The 17,417-nt window shown below is 40.3% G+C and overlaps 1 protein-coding gene across 2 annotated transcripts in view; it reads right to left on the bottom strand.

Annotated features, from left to right (window-relative positions):
* Nucleotides 1–2,910, bottom strand: part of raph1a (Ras association (RalGDS/AF-6) and pleckstrin homology domains 1a) — a 60,956-nt gene extending 58,046 nt beyond the window's left edge. For both annotated transcript variants that reach the window (XM_083902160.1, XM_083902161.1), the window contains exon 1: nt 2,709–2,910. The gene's annotated coding sequence lies outside the window, so the exon portion shown is untranslated. The remainder of the gene's footprint in view (nt 1–2,708) is intronic.
* Between the last annotated feature and the right edge of the window lie 14,507 nt (nt 2,911–17,417).

The raw sequence follows: 17,417 nt of genomic DNA, 5'->3' as shown, positions 1-17,417 counted from the left end.
CAATGGGTAGACAAAGTTGGATCTTTCAAAAACACAGTCTAAAGCATGGGTGTCAAACTCTGGCCCGCGGGCCAAATTTGGCCCGCCTTGTAATTTTATTTGGCCCTTGAGGCAATATCAAATTAACATTAGAGCTGGCCCGCCGGTATTCAATTTTTTATTTAAATTTTATTTAATATGCCATTGATGTTTTTTCGTTTGTTTTTTGAAAGTTGATTTTGCACTATTAAGTTATATAAGCGTTGCTTGTTCCATATTCAGTGTTAAAGCAAGTCAGTGTAGCAAACTGAGCAGTAATTAACGTTTTATTCATGCACTTTCTCTTGCTACTTCAAGGCTTGAATGTTTGATTCATTCATTATTGTTATTTTATTTTCAAATTTATTATTAGCCTGTGGAAAAAGTTTATTTTGACATTTACCTCAGAAGGCTGCAAATAGAAAAAAGGCATTCAATTTTTATCTATCCATTATCTCCCGCTTATCCTGTATTTAGGGGTGCATTCAATTGTTATTAAAATTTTATTTGATATGCCATTGATATTTTTTAATTATTATTATTATTATTTGAAACTCGATTTTGCATGTCACTATAAAGTTATATAAGCCTTGCTTGTTCAATATTCAATGCAAAACTTGTTTGGGTCCCTATTAAAAGGTTAATTTGTTCAACCTTGGCCCGCGGCTTTGTTCAGTTTTAAATTTTGGCCCACTCTGTATTTGAGTTTGACACCCCTGGTCTAAAGCAAGGTACAGATCTGGGCGACATCAGCATTTGTGCATACACACGACATCTATTGTCACTCTTTATCTACAGCGAGTAGCACCTTCTTATATTTTGGTGGTAACTCGTATTTTTGCCGTTTCACTCAACATCTGATGTTGAGACCACATATTATCGCAACAGATACAGGCATCCTCCATTGACCCCTCATGGCCCCAAGATTATCAGTGAACTATGGCGGCCTTCGCATACCAGAAAGTATGTAAACACTCTTTCACGACTTTCCCCACTCTCTCTCTCTCTCTCTCTCTCTCTCTCTCTCTCTCTCTCTCTCTCTCTCTGCTGCCATTTCCCCTTCCTTCTGTGTTGGTTTATGCATCAGGTCAATATCGGGCGAAGCTGTTCACCATCATCTACTTAGGGAAGCTCCTGCATCAAAAAAAGCAAAATATGCCCAGTCAGCTCTTGGGCTGCTGTAGAAACATGTCGACTCATGGTGGTGTGGCCTCTGTAAGGCAAGCCCATTCACTTGAGCACACATAAAAAAGGCTTATTCTAAGGCCCAGATCAAACATTCCTTGTCTTCACCTCCAAAGACGTCCGCTAGGGTCCACATGGTGTACATCTCCGTCCTACACATGCTAGTAGGTCAGCTGGTGCCCACATGTGTACAACAACAATAAAAGAAAATGCAAAAGATGGCCAACTCATGGCCCCAACCCAAATATACACATTCTTACGGGTAGTATATTATAATTATTGTCAATAAACCACTACAAACCTTTAAAGTTACATTATGTAATAAATCTAAATCAACTGGCCATAAAATCCTCCAAATATGTCACAGAGACTCAGGAATAATGTTCATATGACAAACTGAACTCACCAACAACAACAGTACAGACAAAATAACATTAAAAATATATATTTTGCAGACTGCAAATCATGTTTTGGCATGTGGCGCCACCTACCGCCGTCTACCAAGCATTGCAGTCAGTAGAGTCTCAACTGCCGAGCAACCACGGGTTGCCAGTTAGGTCAAAAAAAAAACGAAACCTAAAAGACCTCGGTATTTTGAATTTGAATGTAGTAACCGTTTTTTTTTTTTGACCACATTCTTACATATGGCACCTTTAAGAGAAATGCTGCACTTTTAACTAACTCCAGATATAGCGACTTATTCACAGTGACACTTCCTTCCCGGGAAGTTCTATGTAAACAAATGTGTTTGGGGGACCCCCCCAAAATAAACCAAACGCGGCCCATTTGTGGGTCCCGACCCAGAGGTTTAATGCCATAAAGGCTCTAAGTGCATATATGAATACAGTGCATCTTTACTTTTATTTTTTTTTAATAAGTGGGCAGTGTGTTGTGTTTGCAGCTGCGTGTGTGTATGTGGGAACACGCCCATAGCGTGTAGTGTAACGCTGTGTGGATGCCACGCCTTGCGTGTGTCAGCTCGGTCCACGGAGCCTCGTGAAGCTGCTGCTGCTGCTGCTGCTGCTGCAGCTGCAGCCAATGCAAATGTTCCGCTGCTGTCATCCCGGAGAAACCTGCGCATCCAGGGCCGGGAGTGTCTGCACATGCACATTTTTTAGGCCCTGCGGCGTTTTGGTGTATGTGTGTGTTTTTTCTTGCGCATTACGCACAATGAAATAAGCGCTAAAATAGGTGATGCCCATCAGATCCGCTTTTATTTTATCTGTGGAGCCCAGTGGTTTTGTCTGACATTGCACCCTCCATCCATTCACCCCTTCTTCCTCCACACACACACACACACACACGTAGCCAATAACGGGATTTTTACATTCGCGTTTCATTGTATCCAGAGGATGATGATCAAAGAAGGCGCAGAAGGAACCAAAAATCAATACATAAATGTCGCAAAGAGCGACAGACAGACACAAACACAGTGCCGCTCACAGGGATGCGTTAAGGTGAAGAGAAGGAGGGGGGGGGGGGGGGGGTCTGATCTGGCTACTTACTGTGCGGATCCTGAGAGGAGAAAAGCGCAGCCAGCTGCGGGGACACACGCGCAGAGGAGCGGCGTCCGCCGGGAGAGAAGCCCGCGCCGGGGGGGGGGGGGAAACAATCGGGATTCACTGCCGGTTTAAGTCCGGAGGGGGATTTTTTCCACCGACTCCCCTTCACCCAGATATCCCCAGATTCGCTTCCTTCCCCTCTGCTGCCGCCACTGAATCCCACCACCGCTAACGCCGCTGCTGTGCGTCAAGTTCCGAAACGGGAGACGTTCAGCGATTCCGGACGGGGATTTCAGAATAAAAGCCGCCCCCCACTCTCTGTATTAAAAAAAAAAAAGTTAAATCATCTGCTAATATTTACAAATACACTCAGATGTCCTTCATATCTATAATAACTACAATCATTTAATTTCGCTTATTTGCTTGTATCAAAAATATTAAACATAAATATAAATTATTACGCTGCAGTTTATTATATGATTGATAAATTGGAATATCTGGTGGCTTTTCATCAATCAAATGATAATCAGTGGATCAATCAATCTGTCTTTATTTCTTTATTCATAACACACACACACATACACAATCATTGTCTACTATACTGTATGTCATTTTCAAAATAAAATAAGATAATAACATAATTTCAAAACAACCAAGAAACACACACTGAGGTAATATTTTTTGAAGACGGTTTTAATGCCCTAAGACAAAATAGTCTATTAAAAAAAAAAAAAAATTGGTGTGAAATTTTACTGTGAAGGTTGGGACGATTTCACTTCCGGTGTTACCTTGTCTGACGTGACGCATCCTTGTGTCGCGCCACACCGGATCCCAAAAAACTCAGCGGGAGCGCGCATCCATTCCCAATCCGCGTCCACGGTGCCTCGTTTCCATTTCCTGTCCTGCCCAACCTACACATCATCCTCGACCAATCAGTCCTGATGAGGTCATTCCACACAGACACACACACACACACACACATGGCACTTACTCACCGAGACAGCCTCACCAAAACCAAACACCAGAACCAATCAATGATTAACCCTTACCTTAAACCATAACCACAACTCAAATATTAGCATTACATTTAACCATGAGGTTCTGCCTCATTAGGACCAGGTTTTGGTTCCCATGTGGACTACTGGTCCTGACAAGTTCAGTGTCACATGCTGTTTCAGCCCCTAACCCTAAAACCAGGTCTTAACCCTAAAATGTCCTCACTTTGCCTAAATGTCCTCACTTGTGTGGTTTGTACAATGTCATGGTCCTCGCAAGTACAATAACACAAACATGCACCTTGTCTTGTTTCTTTGCTCAAGCCTGACCTCTGCTGGTCAGATGTTGGAAGTTAAAGCCACATCATGAAAACAAGAGAGTGTCCACTTTATTAGGTACACCTTTGTTCAAGGTAATACAGCCGTCCTACCTTTATGAACGTTATAATTGTTATAGATTTAGAGATTCTTACCATTTTAATTTCAATTTCAATGTGTTACTTTTATTATAATTATGTTTTATTTTGTCTAAACACTTTCTTCTTAATAACTTGTTGCTCTTTTTAATACATGTAATGGTTTCATCCAAACTCTGAACTCTATGCCCTTTTATGAAGACTGGATTAATGATTAGACTGGATTACCTTTTCTAAGGCTACATAATAAACCTGTTTGTTTATTGCATTATGAGCTAGTGATTCCCAAAGTGCGGGTCGTGGCCATCTGGTGGGCAATGACAGTACTGCAGGCATGCCGTGAAAGGTCATTAAATAATAGATGTTTTTATTTTTTGTAAATTTACTTTTAAATTGCTGCTTAATGTGTATAGTAGTTTTTTTAAAAAAGAAATACTTATTAGGACAATTAGGAAATATAGCAGGTAGTATTTTATGTGTAAGTATCCAGTATCAGTCATGTTGATGGATAATTATGCACTTTGTTGTGAAACTAAATTTTCAAATATTACATTAAAGGCGCCATATGTAAGAATGTGGCCAAAAACGGTTACTACACTCAAATAGAAAATACAGAGGTCTTTCAGTTTTTTTTTTATTCTGACGTAACTGGCAACCCGTGGTTTGCTCGGCAGCTGAGACTCTGCTGACTGCAATGATTGGTATATGGCGGTAGGTGGCGCCACATGCCAAAACAATTTTTTTTTTTTTAATGCAAATATTTTGTCTGTACTGTTGTTGTTGTTGGTGAGTTCAGTTTGTTATATGAACATTATTCCCTGAGTCTCTGTGACATATTAGGAGGATTTTACAGGCCAGTTGCTTTAGATTTATTACATAATGCACCTTTAACTTTCACTATCCCTTATTAATAATAATAATAATAATAATAATAATAATAATAATGATATGTGCAACATCTCTGTGGATGTCGATCCATGATATGAGAATGCCTGCTGCTCTCTATCCCGCAGCAGAACACTTTGGTAGAGAGGAAGGAAGAGGGGGGTGAAACGAAGCTGCAGCAGCGAAAACCACAACGCATCCAACATCCAACTGCTGCAATGTCAACGTACGTACGTGCCAAGAGTGGGTGGATGTGAGAGTCATCCGTGTCACCCAAACCTCAAGAGTTTTTGACCTTTTTCACTATATATTCCATGTGAAAATGATACAAATGTATAAAAAAAAAAAAAAAAACAACCACAGAATTTAATCATCATGAGATTTAGGCAGAAATACAGTCAGATTAAAGTGTAATTTTCCCATCGTTATGAAACTCAACACGCAGAGAGGCGTGCAGATACGCAGGCAGTTGAAACGGGGGACGCCCCCGGTTGGTAACCAGTGGAAAAAAGGAATGACATATTTCCATAATATTGTTCTCTGTAGAGCAAGTAAACCTTTAAAATTGTGAGAAAACGTACATAATCTGACAATGTGTCACCCACACCCAATACATGTAGGGTTTTACCGTCTGATTGACTCTAAAGTCTACTCCGCACTAGAGGAAGTCAAGTCAAAATTTAATCAAACATTTTCAGGGAAGAGATTCCAGGGATTTGGGATGTCCATTTTGCTTGGGCCCCCCAAATTCCTTCAAACGGCCCTGTTAGTATGTTGGATTTAATTAGCACTTTTTTTTTTTTTTAATGTATATTGGATTTTATGGTACGGTGGTGTTTTTTTTTGTTGCAAATGTTCAACAGCAGTATTTTGTATTTAAATAAAGTGTGGGTGAACTTTAACTGTAGGGATATGCAGTGGTTCCTGTATGCTTTGCGTGTCTGTGGTGGTGGTGGTGGTGGGGGGGCTACATGTCCATTTTGCTTGGGGCCCCCAAATTCCTTCAAACGGCCCTGCACAGGAGCGTTTTTGTACGGGTAGCCAACCAACTCGTGCGATATTGACGCCACACCGCAGCTATTTGATGAAGAGACACCCAAGGTAATAGATGTGTGAGATATGAAACTCCCATTGTATAGGTAAATCCTGGAAATAAATATTCACACACCTTTTATTTCCCCTATATTCCTACATGACCATTTTGCTTGGGGCCCCCAAATTCCTTCAAACGGCCCTACACAGGAGCGTTTTTGTAGGGGTAGCCAACCAAACAACTCATGCGATATTGACGCCACACCACAGCTATTTGATGAAGAGACACCCAAGGTAATAGATGTGTGAGATATGAAACTCCCATTGTATCGGTAAATCCTGTAAATAAATGTTCACACACCTTTTATTACCGCTATATTCCTACATGTCCATTTTGCTTGGGGCCCCCAAAATTCCTTCAAACGGCCCTGCACAGGAGCGTTTTTGTAGGGGTAGCCAACCAAACAACTCGTGCGATATTGACGCCACACCACAGCTATTTGATGAAGAGACACCCAAGGTAATAGATGTGTGAGATATAAAAGTCCCATTGTATCGGTAAATCCTGTAAATAAATGTTCACACACCTTTTATTACCGCTATATTCCTACATGTCCATTTTGCTTGGGGCCCCCAAAATTCCTTCAAACGGCCCTGCACAGGAGCGTTTTTGTAGGGGTAGCCAACCAAACAACTCGTGCGATATTGACGCCACACCACAGCTATTTGATGAAGAGACACCAAAGGTAATAGATGTGTGAGATATAAAAGTCCCATTGTATCGGTAAATCCTGTAAATAAATGTTCACACACCTTTTATTACCGCTATATTCCTACATGTCCATTTTGCTTGGGGCCCCCAAAATTCCTTCAAACGGCCCTGCACAGGAGCGTTTTTGTACGGGTAGCCAACCAAACAACTCGTGCGATATTGACGCTACACCACAGCTATTTGATGAAGAGACACCCAAGGTAATAGATGTGTGAGATATGAAACTCCCATTGTATCGGTAAATCCTGTAAATAAATGTTCACACACCATTTATTTCCCCTATATTCCTACATGTCCATTTTGCTTGGGGCCCCCAAAATTCCTTCAAACGGCCCTGCACAGGAGCGTTTTTGCAGGGGTAGCCAAGCAACTCGTGCGATATTGACGCCACAGAAGAGACAACCCAAGGTAATAGATGTGTGAGATATGAAACTCCCATTGTATCGGTAAATCCTGTAAATAAATGTTCACACACCTAATAGATGTGTGAGATATCATACACTGCTTTTTTTTTGCAGTCTATTGAACCACCAGTGACAAAATACAGGCATGCGAAATCACACGCAGCGATTCTCTGGGTTACTGTAACTCCAGTCAGCTCTGTCGATGCAGAACGGGGCTCAACCCCACAGAACGTTTCCTGGCAAAACAAACGTCAGATGCGACGTCAGGAGGACACACCATGAAATTTACAACATCAGCAACTTCCTGCGATGACGTATCTGGTAATCTAGAGTTGGTTTGTTTCCACAGTTGTTAGGTTTTCTTAATTCATTTCATATAAATTGCACTTATTGTCTGACTCTCTTTTTTCGATTCTTTCCTTTCTTTGGCTTCTTTGCAGCAAAGGAAGTCGGAAAAAGTGGTTATCTCACCAAAGACACCTGCGCGTAGAGTAGAAGAAGCCAATGTCAATGGGTCTGTCTGGAACGCACCCTTATAAAAGGCGTCATAATCCTTATCTGAAATAAGTAAAACAACAAAAACCTTGAGTTTCGCACTCTGAGAGAGAACATCTTGTGCTTTAAATTGGTTTTCAGAGAGAGAAAAAACCCCATCTTTAACTACATCAGAGGTGTCAAACGTACGGCCCGGGGGCCAGAACTGACCCTGCCAGAGGATCCAATCCGGCCCACAGCATGAATTTGTTAAAATGACAATAAAATGTCAAATACAATATTTTTCACGTCCAGATACCTGTGACTAAATGTTTGTGCCTTTATAGATCCAGTGTGATGTGTACATGGTACATTTAGGCATAATATTGTTTAAATGGCACATTATATTTCTCAAAAAATTTCACGTTTTTGTAAAACGACACTTCACCAAATTCTTCATAAAGTTCTTGTTATCATGCTATTATTTTACTGGTCCGGCCCGCTCGAGATCAAATTGTGCTGTATGTGGAGCATGATCAAATATTAGTTTGACACCCCTGCACTCCCGGTTTTGGAAGAGTCTGAGATGAAAGAATTTATCGAAAAAAACGATTGTTGAAATTGACAATTTGCGATCTTTTCACTTAGGTTACTACCTCAGCTGCAAACTGACGGAAACCTTTCTCTAAATCCAAAGAAGTGTCACCCTATCATCTCATCTATTGACACAGTTCCCATAGTGATTCATGAGAAACGATCACTTTTCCGAAAGTTCGTACTACGACTAGTAGCAGTTGCAGTAGTAGCAGTAATAATAAAAATAATGAAAATAAAAGTCTTTATTGATTATTATTGTTATTATTATTATCATTCCGGCAAATTAATCGCATTTTTGAGGCCTTTCCCGTGCCCAAAAACTCACAGATTTTTAGCATTTTAGATTTTTGGTGAAAAAGCGTGGAAAATTGGAAGTGGGAGGGGCTAAAGAGTGACGCAAAAAAAGTGCTAGCAGGTCATCTGCTGTCGGGTTTAACGTACACGAACGAAACTTGGTACGCACGTTCATTAGGTCGAGCTGTAAATAAAAAGTCAATGACAAGTGTCCCGTGAATCCTACAGGAAGGCCGCCATTTTGGATTGAACGCGAAAAATGGAGGCGTTTTTGGCGAATTCACACCAGCGCTACAAAATCTATCTAGTTTTATATTATACTTCAAAACGTAAGTTGCAAAGCGCTTCCCGAATAAAACTCATATGAAAAGACGTGAAATTGATCGAATGAAACAATAAAACAAATACAGTGAGGTAAAATCGTGTTTTGATTTCATTGTGTAAAACTTGATGTTTTAAAGTTGTTTGACGCAGAGACTATTTTTGTTCAATAACCATCGGTCAGAGAGGTTAAATATCCATCTATATCTTCAGTTTCTGTTGATTTGTGATTTTTTTTTTTTTTTGCATCGTCTTTCTTTCTGTTTGGGGGAAAAAAAAAAAGAGTGTGTAAAAATGCTGATGCAACTGCCCCGTTCAATCAAATCACTCACACAGAAGAGTTTCTTTCCTGCAGAATCTGCAGCATCGCGCTCACATCTTCGTCGTCTCTTCTCTTTACCGGCACAACTCCATCATCATCATTTCCTGTGTCGGCACGACAGTTTCCATGACAGCCGAGGCAAACGCTTTCGACTATAAAGGTGACTTTCGCAGTTTTTTTTTTGTTGCAGTATTTTGGTGACCTATTTTTTTTTCAGGCTGAACTGATAAACGTGTGTGAGAGACGCCGTATGAGGATGTTCCTGACGCGCTCTGTGATGGGATGGATGTTGATAACAGTGCTCGCAGGTCTCCTGCTGCCGTCTGTGTGGAGTGGTGAGTTCACACTCAGCTGTTCTGATGTTAGGGTTGGATTGATAACACATTTTGCACATTACAGGGTTAATACTCGATTACGATAAATCGATTATTAATCGGTTTGAGTTTTCTGATTTTTCAGCTTCTTGAATTTGAATATTTTCTGGTTTCTTTGCTCCAGACAACAAAGAAAATCATTAAAAATCATTTAATATTTGTTATAGTTACAAATTATATTGGGTAAACTGACTCATCTGCAATGAATTTGTTGCGTGAAAGCGTTAATGAAAGCTTCATTCTGCACAGTTCTGCCAGTTACCTTAGCACAACGACTGTAAATGGGTAGAAACAGTTAACCTGGCTCTATTCTAAATAGAGTTCCATCCATGATTCCATGTCTTTACTTTATGTTCTCCTTGAATATATCTTTGACGTTAGAGTGGACCATTTGCATGAAAGGGTTGATAAAGGTGAATGAAGCCAGTGCTGATCATCTTAGCCGAGTACAAGCTCTATTTCTGTCTACTCTATTTCAAAGAGAATTCCAACAGATCTGATGTCTCTACTGTAAACCAGGGTTAGGGCCGTCAGTTGGTCAAACCAGGAAAGTTGGCTGTTTTAACAGTGCCTTCAAATGGGAGTCGTGAGCTTCTTGACGGGAACAGGAACATAAGAAAAGGACAAACTATGCCTTTATAGCCATGGTTAAACCATTCGACGCAGATTGATTCACTGATCCAGGCGGTAATGATCGATTTCCCCTTACAAAGTGGATATATATCTAAACATCTGCCATCTCTAAACTCATACTTCTCTTCATCTGCAGATCTTTACACCTTCTGAGCTTCTAACCGTTGTTTGTTTCCATCAGCGGTGAAGGTGATCCAGCCTTACAGAGCGACGAGCGTCGACGGCACCGCTCGGGTCCAGTGCCTCGTCCGCCCTCCGCCCTCGTCCGACCGACCCTCCGACGACCGCCAGCGCCGACGCGCGTACCCGTACCCCGACCCCGAGGAGGTGCGCGTGGCCCTGCTGGTGGGTCTCCACGGCGACCGGGAACTCTGCTCGTCCGTCGTCAACCTCACGGAGCCCAGAGGGACGGGAGTGAAGAAGGACAGAGAGGTAAAAAAAAAAAAAAATCGTGCAAATCGTGCAAATTAAAAGTGCACCGATACCGATACTGATATCAGTCGGATACAGTCATCTTAGACCTCGCTAACAACACAGTTTGTGCTGAGTCATCTCAAGCTATTGCAAAGTCATAATTCACTGTGTAAGAAATATTATTGTTCCATTTTTACAGTCGTGTGCAAAGTCGGACTGAATTTGTGAAATTTGGAAATATGTCACAGTACAAAGTTCACTTTTTTATGAGCAAAAAAAAGTTTTTTTGGTGACTTCTGCACAATTTTTGCTACTTTATACAACACGTTTGGACACCTTGATGTAAAACTATTGCAGGCAAAATGATGTTCATGCAGAGGTTGTTTTCTTCATACCTACACAAGTTTGCGCCACAAGGTGTCACCAGATCTCCAGCACTAGAACAACAAAAGACAGGGATCGTTGAACTGTGGGCTCTGAATGTGTGCGTTTTCAGGTGCAATGCTCCGTTCGGGTGACAGAGGGCGCACTGGAGGTGACGGTGTCTGGTCTCAAATCCACACACACAGATCTGTACCGCTGTCAGATCGAGGTCCTCTACCCGCCGCCGTACCTGCGGCTCACCGGCAACGGCACGCTGGTCCACGTCTTAGGTGAAGGAGGAGGTTCAACGCACACGGTTTCACGGTTTTTTGTGCCCGACTCAATCAAAAAGTCTGACCGTCTGAATGTGTGTGTGTGTCCACAGGTGACTCCGACTGTCCTGTGCAGGAGCTTCGGAGGGCGATGGCACAACACCAGCGTCACGAAGAAGAAGAGGTTGAGGGTGAGGGCGACGAGATGAAGGCTCCACTCAGTGCTCCTGTGGTTGTACTGGTGACACTCGTCATGTTCGTCCTCGTCATCATTATCTACTTCCAGGTCAGAGTTTGACTTCAGTAGAATCAGTCAATGAATGTATTTTTTTACTATTATTGTTACACATTCCATCATTGACTATCAATGACAGGTTTGTGGATGATCTTCTGAAGGTTTATTTTCAGGGCCGTTTCTAGCTGTTTGGGGGCCCTATGCGAGATACTATTTTGGGGGCCCCTATTTTTTCCAAACTCGAGGTAGAGATTCCTTGTAGCATAACAAGGTAGCATAACATAAAACAGTTTTAACCCACGATTCAAAAACAGTAAAGAATAAATAACTAAACTTATAAATAAATAAATATAATGGATTATAATGGGATTTTTACCTGATTACCCAACAAACACTTACACGCTTTGCAAATATATGCATAATGAATGCATGCAAATAAAGACAGGTACTTTTAATTCTCAAAAATATAATAAAATATGAGTCTGAACTTGCAGCTTGGGGCCCCCCTGGTGGCTGCGGGGGCCCTATGCAGCTGCATAGTCCGCATATAGCAAGAAACGTCTCTGTTTATTTTCAGCAAAGTTCAGAGGTTGCGTGGCCCTTTCAAATCAACGTTCCCATCATATTTGCCGCTGATGATCAAAACATCATCAGCGGCATTCCGTTGAGGCCTTTTCCTTAAACCAACAGCTGTTATATAAACCCACGACTGCGCACGTGATACCTGTTTTCTTCAAGTGATATCATCCGTCAAAGTTGTTGTCCTGCAGAAGCAAAAAACCTGCACAACTAACTGACCAGAAATGCCAAAACCAGAAGCCTCTCACACAAATAGTGGACATGTTTCTAACCAAAAAAATAAGGTCTATAGAAGCAGGAAAAGGCAGTTACTCAAACCAATGCACAAGTAATGGAAGACAAATGTATGGAGTAGCAACAGTTTTCTTTTTCTGTGCAGGCAGACGTTACTCATGTCTGAACATGTGTTTCTTCCATTTGCAGACGATACAGTGTCAACAAGCGAGGAGAGAGACGGTCCGGACCATCTCGGGTGGATGCTGTTGACTTTGCAGTGCAGAGCAGCGTCTGTATCTGTCCACAGATTAGCATTACCATGCCATGCATGCATTGTTTTAGGAAGAGCAGTCAGGTCAGGTTTTTTTGACCGTCTGTGAAATATCACATTTGAATACCTTATGGAAGAAGAAGGAGAAGAAGACTTTTAAATATTTAGATGTCTGTGCATGTGCTTTGTTGTTTTTTACGCTTTCATTTCTAAATTTTGCTTTCAACGTGCATCACGGCTACAGATTGTTTGCCTGCTTTTGCACCGGTTAGTGCCAACTTTGTTGCCATTGCAATGTTCATCAAATATTCATGTTGGATATTTATTTGAGTAAAGTTTCTTAACTTTTTTTTTTTTAATTCTCAACTGTGAATAAATCAGCTTGGGATGGATGACACAACTCTGTGTCTCTTGTGTTCTATATATATGTATATATACACACACACATATATATATATTTTTCATACACATATATATATATATACATATACATACATATACATATATATATATAAACATATATACATATATACACATACATATATACATATATACATATATATATATACATATACATACATATATGCATATATATATATACATATACATACATATATACATACATATATATACATACATGTATATATACACATACATATATATCTACATATATACATGTACATACACAAATACACATATATACATACACACATATATATTTATATATATACATATATACATACACACGTATATATATATATATACATACATATATACATACACACATATATACATACATATATACATACACACATATATATACATATACACATACATATACATATATACATACATATATACATATACACATATACATACATATATACATACACACACACACACACACACACACACACACACACACACACACACACACACACACACACACACACACACACACACACACACACACACACACACACACACACACACATATATATATATACATACATACATACATACATATGTGGATGCATATATCACATTTTTGTGTAAGATACCACTCACAGATAACAAAACAAACTGGTTTTCATTTACCTCAAACTGTACAGATGGGACCATCTAAGCTTTGATGTAGCGCCACCATCAGGCCATAATATGTATAATTGAATGCACCGTGTAATCTGAACACTTTTCACACGTTTTTGCCACATTATCACAGCAAACATAAACGACTGAGAAAACGTTTTTGAGGAAGAGATGGAACCAAGCAAAGAGCGTCACAGTCCCACATGAAAACTCATCTCTAAACCACTGTGCAGAAGATAAGATTTTTTTGAAAAAAACCCCAAAAAAAACCGACCTGAAGCTTTTGTTTTTCATCTGGAAAAAAAAAGGTACAGATATGACTTTCAGGTTTCTGACTCACTTTGCCATGTTGACGTTTTGTGTAAAGACATTTCCTGTTGTCTCTGGTTGGTGTTACATATGCAGAAATCAGAATTAATATCTGTTAAAATGTTTTCTAAAAAATGTTGTTTTTTATATGATAAAGGGATATAAAAACATAAAGTATAAACTCTATCACACACATGGTAAACCAGTAGCACAAAGTGTGAATGATGTATTATACATGTGATACATAAATAAATTGTGTGAGGGGAAGTGGTTTTCAATGTCCTGTAACCCCCCCCCCCCCCTCCCCAACCGACACATCTGAAGTATTAACAATAATACAACACATAATAACAGCGGAAACGGATCATGTTTAAATTAAAAATAAAAATACAAATAAACAAGAACGGGCCAAGGATTGAACCTTGTGGAACGCCACAAACTACATTTTACTTTGTAGTTCTTGTAGGATTATTTAAGACATGATTATTTTTGATTGTTATTTAATGATTTGTCCACTGCTCACATGTGGACCTTTTTAAAATTATTATAATAATGTGTGCAATGCAGCAGTTTTTCCATTTTAACTCAAACGCACATATTTTGAGTGCAGTAAATCCTGTGTTTTGTGGCAATCCAGTTAGCAGCTTTTGAAATATTATACATCTACATGAACGATTCTCATGTTTGTAAATGAGAACTAATATAATGTATATAAAATATATACACGCATACGTATATTCATAAAAATAGAACATACAAATACAAATATTATCACCAGCAAAAATCATCACCATGCTTCACGTCAGTGCTGTTGACAGACGGACAGCGAATTAGCTCATCGCAGCGGGTGAGACACCAATCATATCTGAGGCTGGCAGTGTTGATGGAGATTGTGGTTTCTCATTTTTTTTTACCGCACACTTCAGCATTTTTCACAGACGCACAAACCCTGAAAACAGGATGTGGATACTGCTGACACTGAAAAAAAGGTGTATGCCTTACTTGTGAGTGTGGATCCGTATCATGTCACAATCTCTTGATTCGATAAAAATAAACACAATATTAGGACTATTCAGAACGCAGGAGGAAGGTGAAGATAAAGAAAAAAACGCTTTAAACAATCACATTTGAGATGCATAAAAACGGCGTCCTATGTTAAACAGGACACACTGAAAGTCACGTAATCGCCCACACCTGCCTCAGCTCTGTGTTTTTGGTGACGTCAGGTGGTGGTGATGGTCTTCGCGCACACTGATACACATGTTTTTTTGCTCAGTTCTGTTTTGTCTCCGCAGGGCGAGAAGGAAATGATGACTGCTCGCATCTTCGGTATCTTCGCCGTCATTTGTCTGAACTTCATCAACCTCCACCAGTGTCATGGTAGGACTCGTGTTTTGAGTTATCCATATTCCACACCAACCACTATTATAATGGTGATATAATGAATGAAGGTTCCACTTTTTTTTTTTTTCAATGAAACAAATAAAATAGAAAAATATAATGTTAGGTTGATCCAGACCCGTCGTGTACATATATTTCATTAGAATCAGGGAAAAACTCTCTCTGGAATAATCCACTCTCAGATCAAAGTTTCATTGGCTTCTTATTGACAAGCAGTCTTGTATAAAGTAACTAAAATACTTCATACCTGAGTAAATGTACAAGTATCTCACCATTACTAAAGTCATTTTCTGATATAAAATGCACTAAAGTTTTACCAGTAAAAGTTAAAGTATTAGAATTGATCGACGGTAGTTCAACTCGAAGGTTGTCGGATTGATTCATGGCTCCGCGAAACCTGTGTGCGTCCTTGGGCAAGGCACTTAACCCCCTACATTGCTACACTCTTAATAAATAAATAAGGGTTCCAAAAGTGGCTGAGGTTCTACCTGGAACCATTTGTTTTTCAAGGGTTCTTGGTAACACTAATGGTTCCAGTAAGAGCCATTTTTTTTGGACCCAGAGAAACCATTTAAAACCCCTTTCCTGAATAAAGGGTTTTAAAAGGGTTCTTGGTGGAACCCTCCGAAAAGGGTTGCCAAAAAGGTTCTCCTATGAGGACAAGCCGAAGAACCTTATATGGTTCTACTTAGCACACAAGAGTGTAGAGTAACAGAGATAGTTAAGATAAGAAAAACTTGACTTTGAAGATGTTAGAATAAAATTCACTCTTTAAATATAAAATATAAGTCCCTAAAAACATTACAAAGTACACTCTGAATGTGGTAAAAACGTTCTCAACGTCCTTCCTCTGGGATTAAAAGTTGGGTTTTCAAGTATATTAAAGTCTCTATGGTTATAATAAAGTATATTTAATAACGGGATCATGATTTTCCCTCAAAGATGTGATGTTCAATTGTTGCTTTTTCATCTGCCCTACAGGGTTCGAGGTGATTCAGCCACAGTTTCAGACGGTAAACCCGGACGGATCCGCCACCATCGGCTGTGAGTACACCAACGACGGCTCGGTTGAAGACGTCCGACTCAACAGCATATCTCAGTACGTTTTCACGGTGGTTTCTGTGTCAAAAGATGGAGGTGCTGGACTGTAAAATACACAGATATTTAACTTCTTTGTGCCTCTTTTTAAAAAAAAAATTGACATGCAATGTCTTCAGACTTGCACATATTCTCTATTTGTTACACCTTTGCAGCTGCTTGTTAATACAAATATCGAAGCAGCCAATCACATTACAGCAAAATAAGTGGCAGCAGATGGGCTGCAGTAGCAGAGAAAAGACACCAGATGTCACTCCTGCTACTTTATTCGGCGTCCTGTGTCCTTAGTAAACACTTTTCTACTTGTGTTGATCATTCATTAGTACGCAGTGTTTATAGACACATTCACAGATGTCAAGTGGTCTTCAATGTCTCAATCACACAGAGAACAAACTCTTTTACAGAGCCATACCGGCTCCATATAATCCAAACCACACAAAGAAAGCCCCCCCTATTGATTTGAACCAAGAGCCTTGTTGCTGTGAGGCACCAGCGCTAACTCCTATAAGCACCGTTCCATTCCGTGCGGAAACAAGTGCAAATCTGTTATCTACAGCAGGGATCTTGAACATCGTCCAGGCCAAAGACATTACAGCCAAGGTTCTGGTCCAAAATCTTCTCCGTCTAACCGTCTGACATGATTTCGCGTCTCTTCTCAGAGGAGCCTCAAGGTCCATGCTCTGCCAGATGGGAAAGAAGAACTGCAAAAACGTTGCCATGCATTCGGAGAAGCCCAACAAGTGGCACTTCGTCTTGCTCAACGTCGGGCCAGAGGCCATGGACGTGGAGTACGAGTGCCAGTTCACGGTGTCGATAAATGACGTGCATTGCGAGAAGAGGGGAACGCCGACCAGACTGCAGCTAGGTACGCCCAAAAGCTAACATCTAGACCATGGGGCCTCAAACTCAAATGACCAGGCGGCCAATGCGCATCTATTGTGGTCAA

Source organism: Microchirus variegatus (assembly GCF_963457635.1).
Source record: "Microchirus variegatus genome assembly, chromosome: 16".
Lineage (NCBI taxonomy): Eukaryota > Metazoa > Chordata > Actinopteri > Pleuronectiformes > Soleidae > Microchirus > Microchirus variegatus.
The sequence above is the reverse complement of the archived record's forward strand: the minus strand, read 5'-3'. Positions and strand labels throughout refer to the sequence as shown.